Source organism: Pan paniscus, chromosome 1 (assembly GCF_029289425.2).
Source record: "Pan paniscus chromosome 1, NHGRI_mPanPan1-v2.0_pri, whole genome shotgun sequence".
NCBI classification, from domain to species: Eukaryota; Metazoa; Chordata; class Mammalia; order Primates; family Hominidae; genus Pan; species Pan paniscus.
The window spans coordinates 137719542-137739194 of NC_073249.2; the positions used below are offsets into that span (position 1 = coordinate 137719542).

Below are 19653 nucleotides of genomic sequence, written 5' to 3' on the forward strand. Positions count from 1 at the left end.
TTTCATGTGCTTTTTTCATGATAGTGAATAAGTCGCCTGAGATCTGATGGCTTCATAAAGGGCAATTCCCCTGCACATGCTCTCTTGCCTGACACCATGTAAGATGTGCCTTTGTTCCTCTTTCACCTTCTGCTGTGGTTGTGAGGCCTCCCCACCCATGTGAAACTACAAGTCCATTACATCTCTTTTCCTTTATAAATTACCCAGTCTTGAGTATTTCTTCATAGTAGTATGAAAATGGACTAATATACTTAGGAAAACATAGAAATACTGAATAATGTGTTAAAATTTAGAAGGAATTACTAAAATAATTGAAATCAAAAGCATAGATTCAAAACAATGTATAAGAATTCAGCACAAAATAAGCAGGTAAAGAAATTTCTAAAATGAAGTAGAGAAAATGTGGTAATGACTCTAGTGTATAACAATCACCAACAGAATAGAAAGTCCAAAAAATAGACTTTATAGGAATAATACAGGGTAAAGATAGACTTCTTAGTAGATTGGGACTACTGGATGGCCATATAGGAAAAGATCAAGTTGTAACCAGACCTCACACACAACACACTAAAATAAGAAAAAGGAACCACACCCAAATTGATAAAATATAAAATGTAAAACTATGAAAATGCATTTGAAGAAATCAAGGTTATGTTCTTCATAAACCTGTAGAGGAGAGGGCCTTTCTAAATGTGACTCAAAACTGTTGAAATCTCTCTTGACCCCATGTCTCAGTCAGTTTCAACACAATCTTTGTTCCCTTTCAAAGCAATATTTTAGTTAGTTACATCCCATTCTCTGTTTTTCAAAATTATTAAATGTGACACATACTGAAGAGTACAAAAAACATAAAATGTACAATATTCAATATAAATAAATTACAAAATGAACGCACAAGTAACAACCCAGGTACATACATTCAGCATTACTAAAACTCTATAGGTGTATATGACAACTTCTGACAACCCTGCTAGAGCCAACTAATATCACAACTTTCACAACTATTTTCTAGGATTTTATTATAAACATGTGAGCTCCTAAGTAATGTAATTTTGTTTGGCCTGTTTTCAAGCTTTATTTAAATGGAATTACATTGTTTGTATTCTTTTATGCCTTGCTTCATTTGTTAATAAAATCTTTGTAAGATTCATCTAGTTCATTGTATGTAGTTGTAAGCTATATATATTCTACTGTTTAAAGATAACAATTCATTCTACTACTAATACATATCTGGATTTTCAGGTTTACCTTATGAAATGTTATTAAGGACATTCTTTTTTTTTTCTTTTTTTTTTTTTTTTTATGAGACAGAGTCTTACTCTATCACCCAGGCTGGAGTGAAGTGGCATGATCTCGGCTCAAGGCAACTTCTGCCTCCCAGGTTCAAGCAATTCTCATGCCTCAGCCTCCCAACTAGCTGAGACTACAGGCACACACCACTATGCCTGGCTAATTTTTGCATTTTTAGTAGAGATAGCGTCTCACCATGTTGTACAGGCAGGTCTTGAACTCCTGGCCTCAGGTGATCCACCCACCTCGGCTCCCCAAAGTGCTGGGATTGCAGGTATGAGCCACCGCGCCTGATCAGAACATTCTCGAACATATACACTTGTGCATGTATATATAAAATTCCCTCTGTAACACTGAAGTCTTAGAGAATGGATATCCAGCTTTTCTTATTTATTAGATTTTTATTTTTAATTTTTGTGGGTACATAGTAGGAGTATATGTTTACGGGGTACATGAGATGCCTTGATACAGACATGCAGTGCATAATGATCAGATGGAGAAGGGGTATCTATCTACTCAAACATTTACCCTTTGTATTACAAACAATCCAATTATATACTTTCAGTAATTTTAAGAAGTACAATTAAATTATTATTGACTATAATCTTCCCTTTGTGCTATTAAATATTAGGTCTCATTCATTCTTTCTAACTATATTTTTTGTACTCGTTAAACATCCTCACCTCACCCCTATCACCCTACCCCACTACACTTCCCAGACTCTGGTAGAGATCCTCTACTCTCTACAGTTATGAATTCAATTGGTTTGATTTTTAGATCCTGCAAATAAGTGAGAACATGCAATGTTTGTTTTAATATGCTTGGCTTATTTCACTTAACATAATGATCTCCAGTTCCATCCAAGTTGTTGCGGATGACAGGATCTCATTATTTTTATGGCTGAATAGAACTCCATTGTGTAAAAGTACCACATTTTCTTTATGCATTCATGTGTCGATGGATACTTGGCTTGCTTCCAAATCTTGGCTATTGTGAAAAGCAATGCAACAAACATGGGAGTGGGAATATCTCTTCGGTATACTGATTTCTTTCTTTTGGGTATATACCTAGCAGTGGGATTGCTGGATCATATAGTAGCTTAATTTTTAAGTTTTCTGAGAACCCCAAACTGTTCTCCTTAGTGGTTGTACGAATTTACAATCCCACCAACAATGTACAAGGACTTCCTTTCCTCCACATCCTTGCCAGCATTTGCTACTGACTGTTTTTTGGACATAAGCCATTTTAACTGGAGTGAGATGATGTCATTGTAGTTTTGATTTGCATTTCTCTGATGATCCATGATGTTGAGCACCTTTTCATATAACTGTTTTCCATTCGTATGTCTTTTTTGAGAAATGTCTATTCAAATCTTTTGCCCATTTTTTGATCGGATAATTAGATTTTTTCCTATAGAGTTGTTTAAGCTTCTTATATTTTCTAGTTATTAATCCTTTGTCAGATGGGTAGTTTGTAAGTATCTTCTTGCATTCTCTATGTTGTGTCTTCACTTTGTTTATGGATTCCTTTGCTGTGCAGAACATTTTTAACTTGACATGATCCCATTTACCCATTTTTGCTTTTGTTCCCTGTGCTTGAGGGGTATTACCCAAACAATTTTTGCCCAGACCAATGTCCTGGAGAGTTTCCCCAATGTTTCTTGTAGTAGTTTTATAGTTTGAAGTCTTAGATGTAAGTATTTAATCCACTTCGATTTGATTTTTGTATATGTCAAGAGATAGGGGCCTAGTTTCATTCTTTTGCATATGAATATCCAGTTTTCCCAGCATCAGTTGTTGAAGAGATTGTCTTTTCTTTGGTGTATGTCCTTGACATCTTTGTTGAATATGAGTTTACTAAAGGTGTGTGGATTTCTTTCTGGGTTCTCTTTTCTGTTCCACTGGTCTATGTGTCTGTTTTTGTTTTTGTTTTGTTTTGTTTTGTTTTTCAGACGAGTCTCTCTCTGTCGCCCAGGCTGGAGTGCAGTGGCGCGAACTCAGCTCACTGCAAGCTCCGCCTCCCGGGTTCACGCCGTTCTTCTGCCTCAGCCTCCCCAGTAGCTGGGACTACAGGCGCCCGCCAACATGCCCGGCTAATTTTTATTTTTTATTTTTTTAGTAGAGACGGTTTTTCACCGTGTTAGCCAGGATGGTCTCTATCTCCTGACCTCATGATCCGCCCGCCTTGGCCTCCCAAAGTGCTGGGATTACAGGCGTCGGCCACCGCGCCCGGCCTATGTGTCTGTTTTTATGCCACTACCATGCTGTTTTGGTTGCTATTGATCTGTAATTTGAAGTTAGGTAATGTGATTCCTCCAGTTTTGTTCTTTTTGCTCAGGATAGCTGTGGCTATTCTGGGTCTTTTGTGGTTTCAAATAAATTTTGGGATAGCTTTATTTTTTTCTATTTCTGTGAAGAATGTCATTAGTATTTTGATGGAGATTGCATTGAATCTGTAGATTGAGCAGTATGAACATTTTAACAATATTGATTCTTCCAATCCATGAAGATGGAATATCTTTCCATATTTTTCTGTCCTCTTCAATTTCCTTCATCAGTGTCTTATAATTTTCATTATAGAGATCTTTCACTTTTTTAGTTAATTCTTGAGTATTTAATTTTATTTGTGGCTGTCGGAAATGGGATTACTTTTATTTTTCACATTGTTCACTGTAGGCATACAGAAATGTTACTGATGTTTGTATGTTGATTTTATATCCTACAACTTCACTAAATTGGCTTATCAGTTTTCATTGTTTTTTTGGTGTCTTTAAGTTTTTTGAAATATAAGATCATATAATCTGCAAATAATGATAAATTGACTTCTTGCTTTCCAATTTGGATGCCCTTTATATCTTTCTCTTGTCTGATTGCTCTAGTTAGGGCATCCAATACTATGTTGAGTTACAGTGGTGAAAGTGGGCATCCTTGTCATGTTCCAGTTCTTAAAGGCTTTCAGGTTTTTTTCCAATTCAGTGTCATAAAAACTGTGGGTTTGTTGTATATGGCTTTTATTATCTTGAGATATGTTTCTTCCTTACCCAGTTTTTTTAGGGTTTTTATCATGGAGGGATGTTGAATTTTATCAAATGCTTTTACAGCATTAGCTGAAATGACCATATGGCTTTTGTCCTCCATTCTGTTGATATGAAGTATCACATTGACTAATTTTCGTAGGTTGAACCGTACTTGAATCCCAGAGATAAATCCCACTTGGTCATGGTGAATGGTCTTTTTAATGTACTGTTGAATTTGGTTTGCTAGTATTTTCTTGAGAGTTTTTACATCAATACTCATCAGAGATATAAGCCTGTAGCTTTCTTCTTTTTTATGTGTCATTGTCTGATTTTGATCAAGGTAATACAGGCCTCATTAACTGAGGTTGAAAGTATTCCTCCCTACTCTATTTTTCAGGATAGTTTGAATATAATTGGTATAACCTCTTCTTTAAATTAAACAGTGAAGTCATTGCGTCCCAGGCTTTTCTCTACTGGGAGACTTTTTCTTATGGCTTCACTATCATTACTTGTTATTGGTCTGTTCAGGTTTTGGATTTCTTCGTTGTCCAATCTTGGTAGGTTGTATGTGTCTAGGAATTTTTCCATTTCTTCCAGATTTTTCAATGTATTGGCATGTAGTTTTTCATAGTAGCCACTAATGATCCTTTGAACTTCTGCAGTACCCATTATAATGTCTCCTTTTTCATCTCTGATTTTGTTTATTTGAATACTTTCTCTTTTTTTTCTTAGTCTGACTGAAGGTTTGTTAATTTTAATTTTTTAAAAAACAACTTTTGTTTCATTGATCTTTTGTATTGTTACTTTCATTTCAATTTCATTTATTTCTGCTCTGCTCTTTATTATTTATTTTCTTCTAATTTTAGGTTTGGTTTGCTCTTTTCTACTTCTTTAAGATTAGTCATTAGGTTGTTTCTTTGAAGTTTTTCTTTTTTTTAATGTAGGCACTTATAGCCATAAATTTCCCTGCTAGTACTGCTTTTGCTGTATCTCATAGGTTTTGCTATGTTGTATTTTCATTATCATTTGTCTCAAAAAGTTTTTCAATTTCCTTTGTAATTTTTTCATTGACACACTAGTCATTCAGGACCACATTGTTTAATTTTCATGTATTCTTATAGTTTCCAAAAACTGTCTTGTTAATTTCTAGTTTTATTCCATTGTGGTTAGGGAAGATGCTTGATATTATTTTAATTTTTTAGATGTGTTAAGACTTGTTTTGTTACCTAACATATGGTCTATTCTTGAGAATAATCCATGAGCTGAGGAAAAGGATGTGTATTCTGCAGCCACTGGATGCAATATTTTGTAAATATCTATTCGATCCATTTGGTCTATAGTGCAGATTAAGCCCAATGATTCTTTGTTGCTTTTCTGTCTGGAAGATCTGTTCAATGCTGAAAGTGGGGTATTGAAGTCTCCAGCCATTATTGTATTGCAGTCTCTCTCTCTAGCTCTAATAATATTTGCTTTATGTATCTGGATGCTCCAGTGTTTGGTGCATATATACTTAAAATTGTTATATTCTCTTGTTAAATTGACCCCTTTATCATGATATACTCACTGGCTTTGTTTTTCCTTATAGTTTTTGTCTTGAAATCTATTTTGGCCTGATATGAGTATAGCTACTCCTGCTTGTTTTGTTGTTTCCATTGGCATGGAATACCTTTGTCCATCTCTTTGTTTTCAGATTATGAGTGTCTTTATAGGTGAAGTGTGTTTCTTGTAGCAGCACATCAGTGGGTCTTGTGCATTTAGCCACATCTTTTGATTGGCAGGTTTAGTCCATTTTCATTCAATGTTATTATTGATAAGTAGTACTCCTGCCATTTCATTGTTTTCTGGTTGTTTTGTGGTCTTCTCTTACTTCTTTCTTTCCTTCCTGTCTTTCTATAGTGACAGTGATTTTCTTTGGTTATATGATTTAGTTTTTTGCTGTTTCTTTTTTGTGTTATCTGTTGTATGTTTTTTGGTTTGAGGTTACCATAAGTCTTGCAAATATTGTCTTATAATCTCCTATTTTAAGCTCATAACAAAACTTTTGCATAAACAAACTACAAACAAGCAAAAAGAAAACTAATAAAAACTCTATGCTTTAACTTTGTCCCCCCACTTTTTAACTTTTTATTGTTTCTATTTATATCTTTTCATACTGACTATGTCCTGAAAAGTTGTTGTAGTTAATTATTTTGGATTAGTTTATCAGTTAGTCTTTCTACTTGGGATAAGAGTAGTTTATACACCACAGTTACAGTGTAATCATAGTCTGTGTTTTTCTGTATTTCTGTATACTGACTATTATCAGTGAGTTTTGTACCTTCAGATGATTACTTACTACTTGTTAATGTCCTTTTCTTTCTGATTGAAGTAATCCCTTTAGCATTTCTTTTTATACAGGTCTGATGTTCATGAACTCCCTCAACTTTTGTTTGTCTGGGAAAGTCTTTATTTCTTCTTGATGTTTGAAAGATATTTTCACCAGATATACTATTCTAGGGTAAAAGTATCTTTTTTCCTTAGCACTTTGAATACATTAGGCCACTCTCTCATGGCCTCTAAGATTTCCACTGAAAGGTCTGCTGCCAAATGTATCTGGAGCTCCATTGTATGTTATTTGTTTAGGTTCTCTTGCTGCTTTAAGGATCCTTTCTTTATCCTTAATTTTTGGGACTTTGAGAATTAAAAGCTTTGAGGTAGTCTTCTTCAGGTTAAATTGGCTTGGTGTTCTATGATCTTCTTGTACTTGAATATTGATATCTTTCTCTAGGTTTGGGAAATTCCCTGTTATTATCCCTTTAAATAAGCTTTCTACCTCTGTCTCTTTCTCTACCTCCTCTTTGAAGTAAATGAATCTTAAATTTGCCTTTTAAGGTAATTTTCTAGATCCTGTAGGAATGGTTCATTGTTTTTTATTCTTTTTTCTTCTGTGTTCTCTGACTGTGTATTTTCATTAGCCTGTCTTCAAGCTCACTAATTCTTTATTCTGCTTGTGCAGTTCTGCTAGGGAAAGACTTTCATGCATTCTTCAGCATGCCAATTGCATTTTTTTCAGCTCCAGAATTTCTGCTTGATTCTTTTTAATTATTTTAAACTCTGTGAAATTTATCGGATAGAATTCTTAATTCTTTCTCTGTGTTATCTTGAATTTCTTTGAGTTTCTTCAACATAGGCATTTTGAATTCTCTGTCTGAAAGATCGCACATCTCTATTTCTCCAGGACTGGTCCTTGGTACCTTATTTTGTTCGTTTGGTAAGATTATGTTTTCCTGGATTGTCTGGATACTTGCAGATGTTTGTTTCTGGGAAATTGAAGAGTTAGGTATTTATAGCAGTCTTCACCATCTGGACTTGTTTGTACTCATCCTTCTATGGAAGGCTTTCCAGATATTTCAAAAAAAATATGGGTGCTTTAGGAAAAAATGTGGAACAACCCAATAATTCTGTGGTTCTTCCAGACTTGTAGAGGTAGTGCCTTGATGATCTTGGACAAGATCTAGAATTCTCTGAATGACCAGGCAGAGACTCTTGTTCTTTTCCCCCACTTTTTCCCAAACAAATAGAGTCTCTCTGTCTGTTATGAGCCAACTGAAGCTCAAGGTGGAATGACACAGCGCCACTGCGCCCACTACCACTATTACTGCAATGGTCAGGTCTGAAGCCAGCACAGCATGGGCCTGCTACTCTTGGGCTACTGTCTATGTTTGCTCAGGACCCTGGTGTTCTACAGTCAACAGGTGGCAAAGTCAACTAGGCCTGTGTTTTTTCCTTCTAGGAAGTGAGTTCCCCCAGGCTTCCAGGCAGGTTTGAAGGTACAGTCCAGGAGCCAGGGACTAGAATCCAGAATCTTAGGAGTCTAATTGGTGTTCTATCATACTGCAGCTGAGCTAGCACTCAACCCACAGGACACAGTCATTCCTACTCTTGCTTCATATATCCAAAGGCAGATGAGCCTCACCACATGGCTGCCACCACCACAGGCCTACAGGGAGGACTGCTAGACTACTGCTAATATTCCCTTAAGGCCCAAGGGCTCTTTCATCAGCTTATGGTGAATGCTGCCTGCCCTGGGACTCACCATTCAAGGCAACGGGTGCCCCTTTGGCCCAGGGCAGATCCAAAAATGCCATCCAAGAACCATGTCCTTGAATCGGGGACCCCAAGAACCTTCCTGGTGCTCTTCCCTCCTGTTGCTGACCTGGTACCTAAAGTTCAAGACAAAGTCTCTGGTACTCTTCTCTCAGTCTTTCTCAAGCAGAAGAAGTCTTGTCTCTTAGCCACTAAAGCTGTGAATGTGCTGAGTCTCACATAAAGCCAGCAAGTCTCAGTCTTCTGAGGCCCTTGACGTAGTACCTGGGCATAGCTACTAGTTATTCAGGGTCCAAAGGCTCTTAAATTAGCAGGTGATGAATCCTGCAAGGACTTCCCTTCACAGAAGTGGTTTTCCTTCTGGCCCATGATGTGTCTAGAAATGCTATCTGGGAGTTAGGGCCTGGAAAAGGGTCCTCACAACTCTACTCAATGTCCTATTCTGCTATGGCTGAGTTGGTATCTGGGATGCAAGACAAAGTCCTCCCTATTTTTTCCTCTCCTCTTTTTAACTGGAAGGAAGGGGTCCCTTTTGTTGCCATGAGCTGTGTGCAGACTAGGGTTAGGGAAGGGGTGATGCCAGAACTCCTTTAGCCACCTTAGCTGGTATCTCAGTAGGTCACATGCCCCACAAGTCTACTGGCTCTGGGTCCAGTTCAGCACTAAAATGCAGGGAAGTCCTGGCAGGATTCAGTAAACTATTCAAGAGTTGAAAGATAAAATAGCCGTTTTCAAAGAGAACAAAATTGATCTCAGAGAACTGAAAACTCACTACAAAAATTTCATAATACACCTTGAATTAACTTTTCTATAAGGTGTAAGGAAGGGATCCAGTTTCAGCTTTCTACATATGGCTAGCCAGTTTCCCCAGCACCATTTATTAAATAGGGAATCCTTTCCCCATTTCTTGTTTTTGTCAGGTTTGTCAAAGATCAGATGGTTGTAGATGTGTGGTGTTATTTCTGAGGGCTCTGTTATGTTCCATTGGTCTATATCTCTGTTTTGATACCAGTACCATGCTGTTTTGGTTACTGTAGCCTTGTAGTAAAGTTTGAAGTCAGGTAGCATGATGCCTTCAGCTTTGTTCTTTTTGTTTAGGATTGTCTTGGCAATGTGGTCTCCTTTTGGTTCCATATGAACTTTAAAATAGTTTTTTTCCAATTCTGTGAAGAAAGTCATTGGTAGCTTGATGGGGATGGCATTGAATCTATAAATTACCTTGGGCAATATGGCCATTTTCATGATATTGATTCTTCCTATCCATGAGCATGGAATGTTCTTCCATTTGTTTGTGTCCTCTTTTATTTCATTGAGCAGTGGTTTGTAGTTTTCCTTGAAGATGTCCTTCACATCCTTTGTAAGTTGGATTCCTAGGTATTTTATTTTTTGTAACAGTTGTGAATGGGAGTTCACTCATGATTTGGCTTTCTGCTTGTCTGTTCTTGGTGTATAGGAATGCTTGTGATTTTTGCTATTGATTTTGTATCCTGAGATTTGGCTGAAGTTGCTTATCAGCTTAAGGAGATTTTGGGCTGAGACGATGGGATTTTCTAAATATACAGTCATGTCATCTGCAAATAGGGACAATTTTACTTCCTCTTTTCCTAATTGAATACCCTTTATTTCTTTCTCTTCCCTGATTGCCCCTGCCAGAACTTCCAACACTATGTTGAATAAGAGTGATGAGCGTGGGCATCCTTGTATTGTGCTGGTTTTCAAAGGGAATGCTTCCAGTCTTTGCCCATTCAGTATGATATTGGCTGTGGGACTGTCATAAATAGCTCTTATTTTTTTGAGATACGTTCCATCAGTACCTAGTTTACTGAGGTTTTTAGCATGAAGTGCTGTTGAATTTTGTCAAAAGCCTTTTCTGCATCTATTGAGATAATCATGTGGTTTTTGTCGTTGGTTTTGTTTATGTGATGGATTGTGTTTATTGATTTGTGTATGTTGAACCAGCCTTGCATCCCAGGGATGAAGCCGACTCGATTGTGGTGGATAAGCTTTTGGATGTACTGCTGGATTCAGTTTGCCAGTATTTTATTGAGGATTTTTGCATCGATGTTTATCAGGGATACTGGTCTAAAACTTTCTTTTTTTGTTCTGTCTCTGTCAGGCTTTGGTATCAGGATGATGCTGGCTTCATAAAATGAGTTAGGGAGGATTCCCTCTTTTTCTATTGATTGGAATGGTTTCAGAAGGAATGGTGCCAGCTCCTCTTTGTACCTCTGGTAGAATTTGGCTGTGCATCTGTCTGGTCCTGGACTTTTTGGTTGGTAGGCTGTTAATTATTGCCTCAATTTCAGAGCCTGTTATTGGTCTATTCAGAGATTCAACTTCTTCCTGGTTTAGTCTTGGGAGGGTGTATGTGTCCAGGAATTTATTCATTTCTTCTAGATTTTCTAGTTTATTTGTGTAGAGGTGTTTATAGTATTCTCTGATGGTAGTTTGTATTTCTGTGGGATCGGTGGTGATATCCCCTTTATTATTTTTTATTGCATCTATTTGATTCTTCTCTCTTTTCTTCTTTATTAGTCTTGCTAGGGGTCTATCAATTTTGTTGATCTTTTCAAAAAACCAGCTCCTGGATTCATTGATTTTTTGAAGGGTTTTTTTGTGTCTCTATTTCCTTCATTTCTGCTCTGATCTTAGTTATTTCTGCTCTGATCTTAGTTATTTCTTGCCTTCTGCTAGCTTTTGAATTTGTTTGCTCTTGCTTCTCTCGTTCTCTTAATTGTGTTGTTAGGGTGTCGATTTTAGATCTTTCTTGCTCTCTCTTGTGGGCATTTAGTGCTAAAATTTCCCTCTACACACTGCTTTGAATGTGTCCAAGAGATTCTGGTCTGTTGTGTCTTTGTTCTCCTTGGTTTCAAAGAGCATCTTTATTTCTGCCTTCATTTTGTTATTTACCCTGTAGTCATTCAGGAGCAGGTTGTTCAGTTTCCATGTAGTTGTGCAGTTTTGAGTGAGTTTCTTAATCCTGAGTTCTAATTTGATTGCACTGTGGTCTGAGAGATAGTTTGTTGTGATTTCTGTTCTTTTATATTTGCTGAGGAGTGCTTTACTTCCAATTATGTGGTCAATTCTAGAACAAGTGCAATGTGGTGCTGAGAAGAATGTATATTCTGTTGATTTGGTGTGGAGAGTTCTGTACATGTCTATTAGCTCCACTTGGTGCAGAGCTGAGTTCAAGTCCTGGATATCCTTGTTAACCTTCTGTCTCATTGATCTGTTTAATATTCACAGTGGGGTATTAAAGTCTTCCATTATTATTGTGTGGGAGTCTAAGTCTCTTTGTAGATCTCTAAGGACTTGCTTTATGAATCTGGGTGCTCCTGTATTGGGTGCATGTATATTTAGGATAGTTAACTTTTCTTGTTGAATTGATCCCTTTACCATTATGTAATGGCCGTCTTTGTCTCTTTTGATCTTTGTCGGTTTAAAGTCTGTTTTATCAGAGACTAGAATTGCAACCCCTGCTTTTTTTTCCTTTCCATTTGCTTGGTAGATCTTCCTCCATCCCTTTATTTTGAGCCTATGTGTGTCTCTGCACGTGAGATGGGAGTCCTGATTACAGCACACTGATGGGTCTTCACTCTTTATCCAATTTGCCAGTCTGTGTGTTTTAATTGGGGCATTTAACCCATTTACATTTAAGGTTAATATTGTTATGTGTGAATTTGATCCTGTCATTATGATGTTAGCTGGTTACTTTGCCCATTAATTGATGCAGTTTCTGCATAGCATCTATGGTCTTTACCATTTGGCATGTTTTTGCAGTGGCTGGTACCAGTTGTTCCTTTCTATGTTTAGTGCTTCCTTCAGGAGCTCCTGTAAGGCAGGCGTGGTGGTGAGAAAATCTGTCAGCATTTGCTTGTCTGTAAAGGATTTTATTTCTCCTTCACTTATGAACCTTAGTTTGGCTGGATATGAAATTCTGGGTTGAAAATTCTTTTCTTTGAGAATGTTGAATATTGGCACCCACTCTCTCTCTCTTTTTTTTTTTTTTTGAGGCAGAGTCTCACACTGTCGCCCAGGCTGGAGTGAAGTGGCATGATCTCGGCTCACTGCAAGCTCTGCCTCCCAGGTTCATGCCATTCTCCTGCCTCAGCCTCCTGAGTAGCTGGGACTACAGGTGCCTGCCACCATGCCCAGCTAATTTTTTATATTTTAGTAGAAACAGGGTTTCACCATGTTAGCCAGGATGGTCTCAATCTCCTGACCTTGTGATCTACCCACCCCAGCCTCCCAAAGTGCTGGGATTATAGGCGTGAGCCACCATGCCCGGCCCCCACTCTCATCTTAAATCTTACACCTAAAACCATAAAAACCCTAGAGGAAAACCTAGGCAATACCATTCAGAACATAGGCATGGGCAAGGACTTCATAACTAAAACACCAAAAGCAATGGCAATAAAAGCCAAAATAGACAAATGGGATCTACTTAAACTAAAGCACTTCTGCATGGCAAAAGAAACTACCATCATAGTGAACAGGCAACCTGCAGAATGGGAGAAAATTTTTGCAATCTACCCATCTGACAAAGGGCTGGTGTCCTGAATCTACAAAGAACTCGAACAAATTTACAAGAAAAAAACAAACAAACCCCATCAAAAAGTGGGCAAAGGATGCGAAGAGACACTTCTCAAAAGAAGACATTTATGCATCCTGTGGACACATGAGGAAAAGCTCATCTGGTCATTAGAGAAATGCAAATCAAAACCACAATGAGATACCATCTCACACCAGTTAGAATAGCAATCATTAAAAAGTCAGGAAACAGCAGATGCTGGAGAGGATGTGGAGAAATAGGAGTGCTTTTACACTCTTGGTGGCAGTGTAAATTAGTTCAACCATTGTGGAAGACAGTGTGATGATTCCTCAAAGATCTAGAACTAGAAATACCATTTGACCCAGCAATGTCATTACTGGGTACATACCCAAAGGATTATAAATTATGCTACTATAAAGACATATGCATACATATGTTTATTGAGGCACTATTCACAATAGCAAAGTCTTGGAACCAACCCAAATGTCCATCAATGATAGACTGGATTAAGAAAATGTGTCACATATACACCATGGAATACTATGCAGCCACATAAAAGGATGAGTTCATGTCCTTTGCAGGGACATGGATGAAGCTGGAAATCATCATTCTCAGAAAACTATCACAAGGACAGAACACCAAACACCGCATGTTCTCACTCATAGATGGGAATCGAACAATGAGAACATTTGGACATAGGGTGGGGAACATCACACACCAGGGCTTGTTGGGGGATAGGGGGCTCGGGGAGGGATAGCATTAGGAGAAATACCTAATGTAAATGACGAGTTGATGGGTGCAGCAAACCAACATGGCACATGTATACTTATGTATCAAACCTCCATGTTAAGCACATGTACCCTAGAACTTAAAGTATATAAAAATATTCATAATATAATTGGAAGCATTAACAGCAGAATACACCCAGCTGATGAAAGAATCTTAGAGCTCAAAAACCAGTTCTTCGCATCAACTCGGTCAGACTAAAATAAAGAAAAAATAATTTGAAAAGTGAACAGAGCCTCTGAGAAATATGTGATTATGTAAGGAGACTAAACCTATGACTCATTGGCATCCCCAAAATAGAGGGTGAGAAAGCAAGCAACTTGGAAAACATATATGAGGATATTGTTTATTAATATTTTCCCAACCTCACCATTCAGAGGTCAACATTCAAATTCAGGAAATTCAGGGAACCCCTGTGAAATACTATACATGATTAACATCCCCAAGACACATAGTCATAAGAGTCTCATAGGTCAATGTGAAAGAAAAAAAATCAAAGGCAGCTAAAGAGAAGAGGCAGGTAAAAAACAAAACAAAAAACGGATAAGGCCAACAGTGGACCTTTCAGCAGAAATCCTACAAGCTAGAAGAGATTGGAGACCTATATTCAGCATCCTTAAAGGAAAGAAATTCCATCCAATAATTTCATATTCTGTCAAAGTAAACTTCATAAGCAAAGGAGAAATAACATCCTTTTCAGATAAGCAAATGTTAAGGGATTTTTTACCACCAGACCTGCCTTACAGGAGCTCTTTAAGGAACTGCCAAGCATGGAAATGAAAAACCAGTACCAGCAACTGCAAAAACACTCTTAAGTAAATAGACCATTGACACTATAAAACAATTACACAATAAATTCTACATAACAGCAAACTAACAACATGATGACAGGATAAAATCCACAGATATCAGTATTAATCTTGAAAGTAAATGGGCTAAACATCTCACTTAAAGACACAGAGTGGCAAGTTGGATAAAGAGGCAAGATCCAGGCTGGGCGCAGTGGCTCACACCTGTAATCCCAGTACTTTGGGAGGCCAAGTCGGGCAGATCTCGAGGTCAGGGGATTGAGACCATCCTGGCTAACATGGTGAAACCCCATATCAACCAAAAATACAGAAAATTAGCTGGGCATGGTGGCAGGTGCCCGTAGTCCTAGCTACTCGGGAGGCTGAGGCAGGAGAATGGCGTGAATCTGGGAGGCAGAGCTTGCAATGAGCCGAGATCATGCCGCTGCACTTCAGCCTGGGCGACAGAGCGAGACTCCATCTCAAAAAAAAAAAAAAAAAAAAAAAAAAAAGAGGCAATATCCAACTGTGTATTGTCTTCAAGAGAACCATCTCACATGCAATGACACCCATAGGCTCAAAGTAAAGGAATGGAGAAAAATGTATGAAGCAAATGGAAAACAAAAAAAATAGCAGGTGTATTAGTCTGCTCTCACATTGCTATGAAGAAATACCTGAGACTGGGTAATTTACAAAGAAAAGACGTGTAATTGGCTTACAGTTCTGCAGTCTGTATGGGAAGTATAATTCTGGCAGCATCTGCTTCGCTTCAGGGGAGACCTCAGGAAACATACAATTACGGCAGAAAGTGAAGAGGAAGCTGGCACATCTTACAAGGCCAGAGCAGGAGGAAGAGAGAGAGAAGGAGGAGGTGCCACACACTTTTAAAGAAACATATCTCATGAGAACTCATTCACTATACAGTACCAAGGGAGTATAGTGCTAAACCATGCTTGAGAACTCCACCCCCAGGATCCAGTCACCTTCCACCAGACCCCACCTTCAACACTCGGGATGACAATTTGACATGAGATTTGGGTGATGACACATTTCCAAACCATATCAGTAGGGTTTGCTACTCTTATTTCTGACAAAACAAATTTTAAACCAACAATGATCAAAAAGGACAAGAAAGGCATTACATAATGATAAAGTGTCCTATTCAACAAGAAAACTTAACTATCCTAAATACATATTCACCCAACACTAGGGCACTCAGAGTCATAAAATAAGTTCTAAGAGATCTACAAAGAGATTGAGATAACCACACAATTATAGTGAGAGACTTCAACATCCAATGAACAGTATTACATCATTGAGGTAGAAAACTCATGACGATATTTGAGACAAACTCGACACTTGACCAATAAGGGCTAACAGATCTCTACAGAACACTCCAACCAACAATAAGAGAACATACATTCTTCTCATTCGCACAAGGCACACATTTAAAGTGGACCACACACTCAACCATAAAGCAATTCTCAACAAAGAAAAGAAAAACAATATCATACCTACCACACTATTGAACCACAGTGCAATAAAAATAAAAACCAATACAAAGAAGATCTACCAAAACTATACAAGTAGATAGAAATTTAACAATCTTCTCCTGAAGGGTTTTTGGGTAAACAATGAAACTAAAGAAGAAATCGAAATATTATTTGAAACCAATAAAAACAAAGATACAACATACCAGAATCTTTGCAAACCAGCTAAAGCAATGTTAAGAGGAAAGTTCATAGCACTGAAGGCCCACATCAAAAAGTTAGAAAGCTCTCAAATTAACAACCTACAAATTAAAAACATAATGACAGGACAAAATCCACACATAACAATGTTAATCTTGAAAGTAAATGGGATAAACACCCCATTTAAAGGCACAGAGTGGCAAGTTGAATGAAGAGGCAACATCCAAGTGTAGGATGTCTTTAAGAGACACATCTAGAAGAACTAGAAAAACAAAGGCAAACCAATCACAGAGCTGATGGAAGAAAAAAACCAAAATCAGACCTGACTGAACAAAATGGAGATGAGAAAAGCCATACAAAAGATCAATGAAACCAAAAGTTGGTTCTTTAAAGAATAAATAAGATAAATTGAGTGATAACTAGGCTAATAAAGAAAAAATGAGAGAAGATCCAAATACACACAATCAGAAATGACAAAGATGACATTACCATAGAACCAACATGTATGTAAAAGAAAAAAACAAACCTGGAGACTGCTATGAACACTTTTATGCACACAAACTAGAAAACCTAGAAGAAATAGATAAATTCCTGGAAATATACAACCACCCAAGAGTGAACAGGGAAAAAACTGAAACCCTGAACAGACCAATAATGAGTTCCAAAATTGAATTAGTAGTAAAAAACCTACCAAACAGAAAAAGCCCTGGACTAAAAGGATTCATACCTGAGTTCTACCAGCTGTATAAAAAAGAGCTGATACTAATCCTACTGACACTCTTCCAAAAAGTTGAGGAGACGGGACTCCTCCCTAACTCATTCTATGAGGTCAGCATTATTCTGATACCAAAACCTAGCAGAGGCAAATGAAAAAATAAAACTTCAGGTCAATATCCCTAATACACACAGATACAAAATTCCTCAAACCAAATCCAGCAGCACATAATAATGCTAATCCACAATGATTACGTAGTCTTTATTCCTTGAATATAAGGTTGGTTTAACATACACAAATCAGTAAAAGTGTTTTATCACATAAAAAGATCTAAAAACCACATGATCATCTCAATAGACATAGAAAAGTCTTTCAACATGCCTTCATGTTAAAAATCTTCAACAAACTAAGGATCAAAAGTACATACCTAAAAATAACTAGAGCTGTCTATGACAAATCCGTTCCCAAGATCATACTGAATGGGCAAAAGCTAGAAGTATTTTCCTTGAGAACCAGAACAAGACAAAGATGCCTACTCTCACCGCTTCTATTCAACATAGTACTGGAAGTACTAGCCAGAGTAATCAGGCAAGGTTGGGGGTGGGGGTGGGGGGACACACATCCAAACAGGAAGAGAGGAAGTCAAACTATGTCTCTTTGCAAATGATTTGATTTTATACCTAGAAAACCTCATAGTCTGTGGCCCAAATATTCCTAGAACTGATAAACAACTTTGATAAAGCTTTAGGACACATAATTGACATGCAAAAATCAGTATGATTTCTATATACCTATAACATCTAAGCTGATAGCCAAATCAGGAATGCAGTCTCATTCACAATAGCCACAAAAAGAATAAATTAACTATGAATACAGCTAACCAGGGAGGTGAAAGATCTCTACAATGAGAATTACAAAACACTGATGAAAGAAATCTGAGACTACACCAACACATGAAAAAACATTTCATGCCTATGGGTAGGAAGACTCAATATTGTTAAATAGCCACACTGCCCAAAGCAATTTACACATCCAATGCTATTTCCATCAAACTACTAATGTCATTTTTCACAGAAGCAGAAAAATCTATTCTAAAATTTCTATGTAACCAGAAAAGAGCCCAAATCACCAAAGCAATCCTAAACAAAAAGAACAAAGCAGAGGTATCACACCACCCAAAATCGAACTATACTACAAGGCTCAGTAACCAAAACAACATGGTAAAGATACAAAAACAGACACGTAGACCAATGGAACAGGATAGAGAACCGAGAAAAAACATTGCATACCTACAACCACCTGCTCTTCAACAAAGTCAAAGTGTGATACCATATCGAACTAGTTAGAATAGTTTTTATTAAAAAGTCAAAAACAGCAGATCAGCCAGTCAAGGGGCTGAGGATTTTCATTTGCAGATTTTTGCATCTTTGTACCTCCTTTTCCTGTAAATCTCCTTTAATCCAATAATGTCATACCTCATTGCAAATCAATGTCGTGCCATTCGTCTAAGGCAAGCAAAATCCATTTCTGTTCAGAGACAACAGACAAGAAGGTAATTTTGGAAAACAAAAGGGGTATCTATCCAATGTGGTGTGGGGAATCAACTTATGTTTGGTTTCCTCAGTAGTTGTATAGACTTCACGGATTAAGTATTTGACAAACATTTATTGAATGATTCACTAATGAAGAAAAAGGGTTAGAAGTACTTTTCTGGTCTTATTGTATCTTTGTAAGAAATAAGAGGTAGGACTTTAAAAAGAGATACCAAAAAAGGATAGGATACTGTTGGACAAAATTACAGTAAAAGGACAGATGATACCCAACTTCATTAAGAAAAACTTTTATAAATATCAGCCCCAACAGGCACACACCATAAATATTCCTTTACCTGAAAATTCTAAAGAGTAATGTTAACTTCTAAAATTCTATAACTAATAGAATTATAGAGTAATGTTAATTATTAAAATTCTGAAGAGTCAGATGTAATTTGAAGACCTCTTTGCTTTCCAATATCAGAGCTTTTTAGATTTGACAGAAACTTACAGAGTGATCCAGGGGCAAACAAAAGTATTCAGTAAATATTTGTTGAATGATTGAATAAATGAATGGATAAAGAAAAAATTGATATTTTCTTTAGATCCTATCAGTTATCCATGTTGCTAAATAACAGTATATATAAGAAATGTAAAATAGTAAAATGATTACCTAGTACGTAAGGCTGTAGAATAAAAAGGGAGATATTATGAGAAAGGTAAAATGAATGATTTGACAATCTAACTGAAAAGATATGTCAATATTTTTTCTTGATTATTTATTGTATAAATATCCTTTGTTTCAAGGATATAACTAACCAGGTACTACTAAAATATATTGTGTAAAATGTGTTTTAAAAATTAGGTCATTTTATTTCATATGATTCTATGTTTATACACTTCAAATTTGCTAAGATATTTTTCTCAACAAAGAACAGGAGAAGCACTTAATAAGGAAAACAGTATCTGGGCCTTAGGAAATTATAGCATATATTATAATCTGGATATATTTTTCATGGTACAAATTGGTCTAAGATTGTTGAATAGAACATTGAGTCTTAAACTTCCTCAGTGAATTTAAACCCCAGTCACTGGAGATTTTCAAGTATTAACGACCACTAAAATCATGGCCATCTGTCAATTACAAACCACCACTACTATGAGCCTCGATCCAGGCTCATACAAACATATACGTCA

At 37.0% G+C, this 19653-nt stretch overlaps 1 long non-coding RNA gene across 1 annotated transcript in view; it reads right to left on the minus strand.

The window, feature by feature from the left end:
- The window catches only part of LOC117974628 (uncharacterized), a 66651-nt gene that overhangs the window by 9737 nt on the left and 37261 nt on the right, over positions 1–19653 (minus strand). The gene's annotated exons all lie outside the window — the stretch shown is intronic.